Genomic DNA, 12,119 nt, shown 5'->3' on the forward strand with positions numbered 1-12,119 from the left:
ATATTTCAACTTTATGCACATTGAATCTAGAATATATGAAAGTTTCACTTTTTGAATTATATTATGGAAGAAAATGAACTTTTCCACATCACATTTTTTGAGAAGCACCTGTATACCTACCTACAGTATATTACCTTTTGTGTAACTGTGCTCCCTAACAATTAAGTTCTGTTCAGGTGCTGTTCGAAGTGCAGGTGGCTTCCGTCGTTTAATTGCTGCACGATGTGCAAATATACTCGGTACTGCATCGTCCCTTAGCCTTTTCTTGCCCTTTTTATTTACAAACTGATCTGCCTCAAAGTGTGCCTGTAGAGTAACGGTTGTTTCTTTTTAGATACACAAAGCTACACAAACACTACACATCAACATTATTACAGTGTCTTTACATTACCTCACATAGCTTTCTCTTGTTGACATTCTCTGGCATGGTCATACCCATCCGGCTCACGCTGACCAACCACCTCTTCCTCCTTTCAGGTTCAACTGTGAAGCCGTAAAGTGTCGCCCCTTTCTCAGACCGGCTTTTCCAGCCGACTGCCTCACAGCCAACCATATTGCAGCAGCAACTGTCTACAAGGAAAGAAAGAGCAGAGCCCAAGCATTGACTGTATTAGAATGTAAAGGCTCAATTATATGGTGAATCAATATGTTCATTGCTTCTTTATGTCCAGATTTAGAAGAGAAACTGTAAAATAAATAATGTTATACCAAAATGATGCTATAAGGCTTATACTAGTATAACCCATTTAGGCCTGACCTACCTAAAAATGTTTAAAATAATATTCTAAATCCAGATTTTTCAAAAATAGCAGACCTACAAGCTTGTAGCATGCCACCCGGTGGCGCGCTATATACTTGTAGATCTGCTATTTTTCTATAGCTAAATTATAACATGTTTAAAACACCAAAAGGGGTTCCCGCCCAAAATGGGTTAATTCTCGATTATCTTGTAAACCAATTAGTCCTACATCAGGGATGATCAAATCTAAGATCTAAATAACCCAATCCCCCCCCAAACCTCCTTAGGATCTATGTGCTGGAAATTGTGGAAGATGTTATGTAGTACATCATGGTCACTGAACATGTTCAAGTCTAAAAAGGTGTCTGTCAATATTCTTTCCTTCAAGACAAAAAGGGTTTTATAGAATAGGTTGGGAATCCTTCTCGTGGATGCTCACTTTAACACGTAGGCTGCGGAGATGTGCAACAGGTACAGGCAGATGTACTGCAGCTGTCGAGGAATCTCCTCCTGGAAAACAAAGTCTGTGTTTATAGGCATTGTCTTGCTTTGCAATATCTGAATGCTCCTTTTTTTCCTCTCTCACTTACAATCTGAAACTCACACATACAGTATAGTATATGAACAGCTAAACCAGTAAACAGCCCAAAAAAAACATTCCCATGGCCTACTGACCTTGCGTACTTTCTGGAAGTAGAGCTCTGGCAAGGCATGGAGCCAGTAAGCCAGCTGAGTGAGGTAGAAGAACTTCACCTGAAATCTACAGGAGAGGGTGGGAGCACTTTAGAATAACATCCAATAGCAATATGGTAGGGGTCAGGGTTTTATTTGTTAAATAAACAAAGTAAAAGAACTACAACATGCAGTGCAGAGTCACCATTTATTTGGAGGAATAACATTGATTGATCGAATAATTTATTAACAGTTTGCAGAATGGTAATTTGCAGAATTACAACAGGGTCCACCATTTTCAATTCAGCAGAGCATTTAGAGACGTACAAATATACACTTCTATAAAAGAACAGTAAGGAGGTAAAAAGGGAAAGGAAACATACATATACAGTAAGGGTAAGAGGACGGGGGGGATTCCGATTTTACGGGCTCAAGTTTCCCCCCCGTACAATCTGATCTGTAAGTGCAGACGGCTGCACTTACAGATTGCAGCCGTCTGTAAGTGCCCTTTGAGAGCGGTTTTGACGGAGTCAAGGGATTTGCATGTCTTAATGGCTATTGGTAGGGCATTCCACATTTTGGTGGCATAGCAGCGAAAATAATTTAGTCCCTCGTTTGTGCCGAATCTGGGTTGAACATGGTTTTGTCCCTCTGGTGTTGTGGGTGTGAACTTTGTTGACATTAAGGAAGTATTTAGACAGCTACATGGGTATCTTGGTGGTGTAGCGTGCTTGTTGGTCACTGAACACATTAAGTTCCAAAGTAATTTGTAATAATTACATTAAATGACACACATGACATTTTTATTCGATTACTTCATGGTGGTATGAAAGACTATTAAATAATGTTTTATACTTGGTACAGAATTTACCATCTAAAAATACCAATCTAATGTTGATATTATAGTTACCTGAGGTGTACATGCGGGTAGTTCTCCCAAAGACTGCTACGATGAAGAATGTACCCTTCCTGTGGGGACAAACCATTATGAGACATAGTTAAAGAAAAATCTTTCCACTCTTTATTATCTTTCTCCCTCTCACTAGTGTACACACAAATGCAGGCATCCCAACGGAAATAAGCCAATTAGCTATTATATATAGTGTTGTACTTTTTCTCTGGAGGATCAAAATACCAAAAACAAAGCAGCTCAAACAAGTCATCTTACTGTTATGAGTATGTACAGGGTCCAAATGCTCGACACCAGGTGGAACACGCACAGCTGACCCGACTCATTGGACTTTGTGTTCTTGCTTTTGGACAGGTGGAGACGCCTGTCACCTTCTGCAAAACAAGACAATACAATAGAGGGCAATGAATGGTTCACGTGATCTGAACAGGAGCCAGTGTCATTGTAGAGTAACTGAAATCCCTTGACACAATAGACAATACACACTATTTATAGTCACTACCTGCATACACACTTCTGAGCAAAGGGTTTGTGTTTAGAGTTCATTATCTCATTATGTTAACTTATGTTGTAAATAAATCATGCTTAATTGAATGTATAATCTATGAGACCCGTGGAGGTTCTTTACAACAAACAGCATGGCAGAATGCAGTAAGTCAGGTCTTAACTTGAACTTATGACACATGGGAATAATATCTATAAGTGTTGTAGTAATAGTAGTAAACATAACACAACGACTGAGGGCCTTGGAGAAGTTGGCAATATATCAATGATTATATATATATATATATATATAGTGACATTTGTCTTCCTGGTTTTCAATCACTCAAGCCCTATTTTATCATTGTATCATTCAATTAGCTTATTCTATCATTTAATATCAACATTATAAAACTGTGAATACAATAATATACGTATATCATGATAGGTCATAATTTGACATTAACTGACAGCTCACAATTGTGTGTACAATTTCCCATTGCTGTTATACACTGGTGGTAACTAGTAAAATAACACATTTGAGAAAGTACTAGACTACTAGAGGACTAGTGCTATAGTGGCATAGTAAATTATTGTCGTAGGCCTACCCTACATAATCATGTTAGATTATGAAGAAAACTAGACTTGACATTCTGTATTAAAATTGGTGTTATGATTAAAATAAGAACGTTCGACATTATCGACTCGGCTACATTGACTGAATGAGTGAAAGGCAACAGCCCGGCTTTTAATGGTCTTAAATCCCTTTATTTTAGAGTGTTTTGTAGTTATAGTACAACATAAACATTACAGAGACTTTAGTTGTCACTGTACAATACTTTAAAACAGTTGTCATTTTGCATACATACCTAAAATTGCCGATATCCGCGGCGCTCTCGTTCAAAACAATGTACTTCAGCTCCAGGCTCTGTCCCTAATCGAGCTCCCAGTAAGAGCGCAGCTGTGCGCACGAGCGCTTCCGGGATCACGTGACCGGGCTGTTCTGTGCCCCCTCACTAACAGAACTCTTCTATTATACGGCTCTGGACTAGCCCTAGCCCAGGTGAAATTGATACTTTGTTAATGATTCAAGGTCAAGTTGACCACCTCTCAAACACGCGCACACACGAACGCACGCACAAGCACACATGTACACGCACACACACACATTGAAAGTCAATGGAGCATGTTAGCATGAGAGCATTAGCATGTTATCATTAGCATGTTAGCATTAGCATGTTAGCATTAGCATATTAGCATGTTAGCATTAGCATGTTAGCATTAGCATGTTAGCATGTTAGCATGATAGCAATAGCATGTTAGCATTAGCATGTTAGCATGAGAGCATTAGCATGTTATCATTAGCATGTTAGCATTAGCATATTAGCATGTTAGCATTAGTATGTTAGCATTAGCATGTTGGCATGTTAGCATGTTAACATTAGCATGTTAGCATATTAGCATGTTAGCATTAGCATGTTAGCATTAGCATGTTAGCATTAGCATGCTAGCATGCTAGCATTAGCATGATAGCATTAGCATGTTAGCATGTTAGCATTAGAATGTTAGCATGATAGCATTAATATGTTAGCATGATAGCATTAGCATGTTAGCATTAGCATGATAGCATTAGCATGTTAGCATTAGCATGTTAGCATTAGCATGTTAGCATGATATCATTAACATGTTAGCATGATAGCATTAGCATGTTAGCATTAGCATGTTTGCATGATAGCATTAGCATGTTAGCATGATAGCATTAGCATGTTAGCATTAGCATGTTAGCATGATAGCATTATCATGTTAGCATGTTAGCATTAACATGTTAGCATGATAGCATTAGCATGTTAGCATTAGAATGTTAGCATGATAGCATTAACATGTTAGCATGATAGCATTAGCATGTTTGCATGATAGCATTAGCATGTTAGCATGTTAGCATTAGCATGTTAGCATTAGAATGTTAGCATGATAGCATTAACATGTTAGCATGATAGCATTAGCATGTTAGCATTAGCATGTTTGCATGATAGCATTAGCATGTTAGCAGCATGTTAGCATTTTAGCTTGATATCATGTTAGCATTAGCATGTTAGCATTAGCATGTTAGCATATTAGCATATTAGCATTAGCATGTTAGCATGTTAGCATGATAGCATTAGCATGTTAGCATTAGCACGTTAGCATTGTCCATGCAATTCTGTATTGGGAACTCAGTTCAGTAAAGAGAAGAGACAAATCAATTGAGGCAGAGAAGCGTTTTAAAGATTGAATAATTATTATTGAGGTACCATCAATGGAGAGCACACAACTTACATTCAATGTATACCACAATGACATGAAATGGAAAACCCACAGCCGTGTGTCACACCCATGTGTGAGTAGACAGCCTAGTTATAGTCAATGAAGTCTCCACCCCTACCATGCATGGGAACGTCTTAAGGCAATAAGTATTTACAACAGGTCCTCAGAGCTATTATAAGAGGGAGGAAAACACAAGCCCAGATTTATAACAGATAAGAGAGCGCAGTAAGCCACAGCTGTGTTTTCCAACCCACAGCTGTGCCCTAAGGTCGCCTTGAAGTGTTTCTTAAATGTTTAACACCCCAAATTCCTTGACAGCATGATAGCATTATCATGTTAGCATTAGCATGTTAGCATGTTAGCAGCATGTTAGCATTTAGCATGATATAATGTTAGCATTAGCACGTTAGCATGATATCATTAGCATGTTAGCATGATAGCATTAACATGTTAGCATTAGCATGTTATCATGTTAGCATTAGCATGTTAGCATGTTAGCATGGTAGCATATTAGCATTAGCATGTTAGCATTAGCATGTTATCATGTTAGCATTAGCATGTTAGCATGATAACATTAGCATGTTAGCATTAGCATGTTAGCATTAGCATGTTAGCATGATAGCGTTAGCATGTTAGCATTAGCATGTTAGCATTAGCATGTTAGCATGTACCAATACCACGATCGCACACGGCGTACCTTAATGTCTCGGGTCACTGACGGCGAAAACAAAAATCGCATTTGACGTTTACTTTTTGCGATAGAGCAATTTGTTCAGACATACGTTCTCTCACTGAGTCAGTGTGGTTTTAACTTTCAATAGTGTTTGCATTCGCATAGACTAGCCCTAGCCCAGGTGAAATTGATACTTTGTTAATGATTCAAGGTCAAGTTGACCACCTCTCAAACACGCGCACACAAGAACGCACATGCACGCACATGCACACATGTGCACGCACACACACACATTGAAAGTCAATGGAGCAAATCGGGGAAACACGTAACTCTGTCATTTCTCGACCGTTTCAGAAGCAGGGCGGCTCGCCGGAACCGGGCCGCCCCCCTGAACGAAACCAAATGGACCCTTACAGCTCAGACATCTTAGCATTAGCATGTTAGCATTAGCATGTTAGCATATTAACATGTTAGCATGATAGCATTAGCATGTTAGCATTAGCACGTTAGCATGATAGCATTAGCATGTTAGCATTAGCATGTTAGCATGAGAGCATTAGCATGTTATCATTAGCATGTTAGCATTAGACATTGTATTAGTGGTCTAGTGCAATTAACAGTTCTATGGTTTTATGTTAGCATGTTAGCAGCATGTTAGCATTTTAGCATGATATAATGTTAGCATTAGCACGTTAGCATGATATCATTAGCATGTGAGCATGATAGCATTAGCATATTAGCATTAGCATGTTATCATGTTAGCATTAGCATGTTAGCATTAGCATATTAGCATGTTAGCATTAGCATGTTAGCATTAGCATGTTAGCATGATATCATTAGCATGTTAGCATTAGCATGTTAGCATGAGAGCATTAGCATGTTAGCATTAGACATTGTATTAGTGGTCTTGTGCAATTAACAGTTCTATGGTTTTGTTATCTTTATAGAGTAGACTAAGCTTTTGTAAACCTTTCAGTGCTCACATTATAATAAACTTACTGAGCGGTGCAACTATACTTTTATATTGTTACTTTGAAAACCTGCATTTCCCGTCAGTCGTGTCACATCAAGCCTCCATATATGGTCATGCATCGTGACACGTCGCACCACATCATGCCAAATTAACCAAGTTGGTACAACACATGGATCCCCATATATGATGAACACAACACTGACCTAATCTAAGAGTCCTGATCTAACCCTGGATAGCCATACCTGGACATACTAGATCTGCATATATGGAGCCGGCAAGCAACTCTACATCTGACCTCACTGACACCAGATTAATAGTTTAACTCCTGCTTCTCATCTGTGCCATCTTACTGGTTTTAGTTACTGCTTGTGTGTGCATGCGTGCTGCAGTGGTCAATGGGTGAGTGCTTATTGTGAATGGCCCTGCATCTGCAGGGGTCAATAGGTCGTAAGGGGTCAAAAGCTCCTAGTCTACTCTAAACAGACATGAAAGGAGTGTTGTGCACCGCTCCAAAAAAATAATTATATATATAATAACAATTATTTAAGTTATTCATTCACATGGCATTGCTTTCTTCGTTGCAGGGATATTTTTTTCTTGTATTTGAGAATCAATTTTTTTCACTTTTGCAGGTTGGAGAGTGTGGAGAGGGTGGCAGGTGTGCTTGGGGAAGAACATATAGGCCTTGCGCTCGGGAAGGTGCTGGAAAACCTGCTGCTCTTGCAGGATTTGCACCATGGTAAATATATACTTCTCCCTGTTGATATCCGTGTGCTTTCCTGATTCAGGTGTAAGATCACAGTCCTGATCAAATGTCTCCATGAGATATCTCTGCTCACCAATGGTCCTGGAGAAAGCTTGCGCAATTTCAAAAGACAGATTTGGCCCCTCATGTGCAATGGCATATGGCATCCTTCTTGTATCTGACATAATGCTCGCAATTCAAATCCAGGGCTATGTTCTTCCCCACACCACCGCTGGTATTGACAGTTCGGTTCCATTTCAGACGGTGTGAGACAGAGCCGAAGAGTTATGATAATCCTCATGGGGGGGGGGGGGCCCAGAGTAGCTGCTTCGGCGGTAGGTTTAAGCGGCGACAGGCTGGCATCACTGGCGAACAGTAGCTTTCTCTGGACGAAGCGACCCTTCTTAGCTGGTGGCGGTTTCATTGTGAATGAAAAGTAAGCAGGGCACTCAGTACCCTGCTTACTTTTCATACAGTTTCACACAGTTTTGCACTGTACTGTACTGTAGGCATATTTATACCTCCCTGGCTAGGTGAAAACAAAAGAAACCCGATTAGCATTTGATTACTTGGTGGCCCAACCCTTTTAACACCTCTGAACAGCCAGGCGGAGAGGATGTGTAAATATATGTAAATAGTATGCTCTGAATGTGACAGAGTCACAGAGGGTCAATAATTCTCAGGAAATCTGTAATGTAAATATAAAATGTCTACGAAAATCTTCATGGGGGCCTAAAGGGGCCCTAGGATTCTTCATGGGGGCTGCAGCCCCGTGGCCCTCACATATTCTATGTCGTTGGTGTGAGACACTAGGCTCAAGTGTCTGCAGGTCAAACTGAAGCTTCAGTGCCTCAAGAGCATATTTGCTCCGGCTTGCTGCCTTGAAATGAAGTAATTTGAATTTCCAGAGCCTGCAGGTTCTTTCCCCATCTCCTTCAGCAATGGAGTCTAAAAAGTATCTTTCAAGTAGCGCTTGTTTCAGTAATGAGCTATGGTACACAAACACACCATCTACATTTTTATCTTTATCTCCTTTTGCTGACACTGAAATAGTCTTCTGACTGTTGTCACTTATTTTAACGCCATGCTGATTTTCATGTTCTATCTGCTGTGATTGCAGATAAAAACATGGATGACTGCAGCCAGGGTAGCGACAGTTAAATGTTTGTGGCATCACATTGTTGAAATGTTGAGTCATTGTTGTCATTCATGATGTATTTATCAATGATGTCAAACAACTGACTATCCCACCATCTCTGCCTTTCAGCATTGGAAGAAAGGTCTGGGGGGATGTGGTCCTTTGGTTTGTTCTGTGGTGATTTCAGCATCAATAACATCTTGCAAAAATACACTACAGGGACGGTATTTATCACCAAGGGCAGAGGCTATAACATTTCTTCTGTTTATGGCACTCTTCAGTTGATGTAGGCTCCCGATGTCACCGATGGATCTGGTGATCTGGTGCACTTTTTGTAGATGAGGTCGGTAAAGTTCATGCTTGCATGACAGTCTGCCACTGATGGAACCAGACCCTCTAGTCTATCAAAGCTCTGTTCTTCATTCTTTAGTGATCTACAGACACTGTCAACATTCTGCTTTGTTAACTGATCACCTGTTAGAATCATTTTAACAGCAGGTTGGACAACTTCAGACTCATTTGTAGACTTCTTTTCAATGGGCACATATCTCTCATTAATATATTTCAATGCTTGACTCAGCTCACTTGTTCTCCTTTCATCTGTATCTAGCAATCCCAGTGGCACAGTCTCGGTCATCATCACCATTTCAGCAGAATACTGATGAGGTAGATGTAACTGTACATTTTCTCGAAAAACACAGAATTCCTCAATGTAGGACACAAGGACACGGCCAACCAGTTCTTTAAATTCAGTCCGAAGATGTTCTTTGTCTTTTTTGTTGGGAATGATGTCTGCTATGGGAACTTCAATTATTGGTGTAGCTTTCTCCTCAATCAGGTGATTTTCCGCTTACCCTTTCTTTATTTCCAACCATTATCACCCAGTGATACTGAATTGGTTGATGGCTTTATGAGATTATGTGCGGGGTGACAGTTCGGTCAAGGTTGTCTATTGTGATTATGGGACTGGGTTGGCTGTGTCCACCTACAAGAAATAACACATTTTAAGAAATTATTTTATACTCAATATTTTAGTAAGTAAAATTGAATGGCTATTTTATGTATTTATTTGACTTAATGATGCATTTTACAACAATTTCATAAATATTTTAATACATTATGAACTGAACATACCGTATGGTCATCGCCATCTTCAGATATGTCAGATGCTGAAGACGGCAGGACTTCAAATCCTGACAACATGCTCTGGCTGCTCTCATGACTTGTGTCACTGAGCAGATCACTCTAAAAATGAATTATGTAAACATTTTATAACCTCTAAATGTTTAAAGACAATTGCAGGCACTTTCAGAATCAAATTCATACAATTTATAAATGTAATAATATTATTTTGTCTATAGGTTCTTGCCTCATCCAAGCTTTGCCAAGATGTGGATTGACAGTCCAATTGAGCCACTTCTTCCTGTCTAAGCTGACTACTGGCGTCTCCCATCTGTAAGTGTAATAACACATCTTATGTTGACTGGAAACAGATTGCACAAGCATTAAATACATTACATGATAATTTGACAAATTCAACAATGTTTGCTACAAGAACAAACTGTTTCCTGTAATTCAGCTTTCCATTGTATAAGTTTTCTGTCCCATGATTCCCCCATGTCCTTAAAGGTATATTCAGTGATTTCACTCAAAAAACCTTAGGTTTCGTTTTTGGCTGTGGGACACAGCCTTTCGTCCAATCAGGATAGAGAGTCAAAAACGAAACCTAAGGTTTTTTGACCCCCAGGGGTTAACTGGGGACAGGGAGGAACTCCTTATATGGTCAGCACACTCTATAGTAGGGAGGATTATCACAACAAAACAAAAAAATAAGTGATATTTGAATTAAGTGAAATCACTGAATATACCTTTAAGTCTCTTCACGGTGCTTGGGTAGGACATACAAATGCCAAGTTGGCTCAGGCGTTCAATGCACCTCTTCTTGGCTCCACCAAATCTCAACACAAGAGAGTTTCTGTACTTATGTGCACACATTTTTTGTGAGCGTGCATTTAGAATAGTGTAGCCCGCCATTGCCATGGTGGATAATTTTCTTCTAAAATATATATATATATATTTTTTGTCAGAGACAGCAGCCGCCACTTTAAGGAACAGGAGGAATGTGGGAGCAACTCCACTCCACTCTGAAAGCACATTGTCCCATTTGTCTTTCAGTCTTTCAGATCTGCCGGTGTTGTCTTTTGGAGCACAGATCCTTGTCTGATCATGGTATATTCAAATCTTTGAATATATATATTCTTTCAGAGTGAATGTAGAAATAAATAGAATCTGTTATGTCTAAATTGGTACATATATTACAATGATTAACTATGCTCACTTGTTTTCCTTCCATCTGTGTCTAGTCTGGCATTGCCATTTCAGCAGAATACTGAGGTAGATGAAACTACATTTTCACAAAAAAACATTGAATTCCTCAATGTAGGACACAAATATACAGCCGACCAATTCTTAAAATTCAGTCTGAATATGTTATCTGTCTCTTATTGTTGTACATTAACACATGCACACACAGGTTTATGCATGTTGGTTTATGCCTGTTGGTGTTCTGTATAGGCATAAATTGTGGTCTGTTTTTACATTAGGCCTATATACACAACTTGCACATATGGTCTTGTTTCAGTTTCTTTGTAGATGTACTGTGGAGAGACTTGTTTAACCTATGTTTTGATTTAATTTACAGTCAAATGAACAAACAAATGAAAAGTCAAATTTAACCTGGAACTATGACATAAGGCAGGTGAAACAAACACTGCAGGAAGGTTAATTGGAATGAATTAGTGTTACTGAGATATGTACCTATGTAGCTGAGGCAGACCAAAACACTGTGTTTTGAGGCTTTGATGTTTTTGAAGGCTGAAACTGTGTTGCCCCACTGACATGTTCAACCTTACATTAAATGGGGAGAAAAGAGAACCTATATAAATGTGTTGATTACAGAGACAAGACATCCTTTTCATGTCAGTGGTTCCTGTTCAAACAGCAAACTTTAATGTTTACATAATTATAATATTGACTTATGTTCAAGTAATTACCATAACCTTACAAAACTTCTAACAGTAGGCTATATTCATTATTGCTGAAGTCTGATATGTTCCTTGTGTTATAATTCAATTAAATATGTTAAGTGCAAGAACAGTATAGGAATGATCCTAATATAAACAGGCTTCTTATTTTCTCATTTCTTTCCAGTGGTTCCTGTTTATAAACGGAAAACTTGAATGTCAAGTGACCATTACTATTACCATATCAGAATTCTAACTGTATATTCATTATTGCTGAATGCTGACATGGCTTCCTTGTGTTTCATTAAATTATATTAAGCTAATATAAACATCATAGGCTTCTTATTATTTCGAAGTCATATAGGCTCACCTTTTGGAAAATCTGGGGGCCAGGATTTTTTATTTGGGGTGAGGTGGACAGGGCTACTCTTTTAGACTTTCTAGGTGTCTTGGAGGGGGTTA

The sequence above is a fragment of the Protomyctophum parallelum genome (assembly GCF_964188405.1).
Source record: "Protomyctophum parallelum genome assembly, chromosome: 23".
Taxonomy (NCBI): domain Eukaryota; kingdom Metazoa; phylum Chordata; class Actinopteri; order Myctophiformes; family Myctophidae; genus Protomyctophum; species Protomyctophum parallelum.